Source organism: Fukomys damarensis, unplaced genomic scaffold (genome assembly GCF_012274545.1).
Source record: "Fukomys damarensis isolate Sample0158 unplaced genomic scaffold, DMR_v1.0_HiC HiC_scaffold_37, whole genome shotgun sequence".
NCBI lineage: Eukaryota > Metazoa > Chordata > Mammalia > Rodentia > Bathyergidae > Fukomys > Fukomys damarensis.
Window position 1 is genome coordinate 51,075,351 of NW_022900949.1, and position 317 is coordinate 51,075,667.

Here is a 317-nt window from a genome sequence, read left to right on the forward strand (position 1 = left end):
CCCATCTCCCTGCTGGGTATCTTTCCAAGAGAACCAAAAGAATCACAGAGAAGTATGTGCACCCATGTTTATAGCGGCACAGTTTGTAACAGCAAAATCTTGGAAACAGCCCGTTTGCCCATCCTTTGGAAACTGGATAAAGAAGATGTGGTTTTTCTATAAAATGGAATATTACTCAGCCATAAAGAATGAGAAAATAGATTCATTCATAGGAAAATGGATACATATTGAAGATATACTCCTAAGTGAAATAAATAAGTCACACATGTGTAAATACCGAATAGTTTCCCTGGTGTGAATAATCTGCAATAATACAT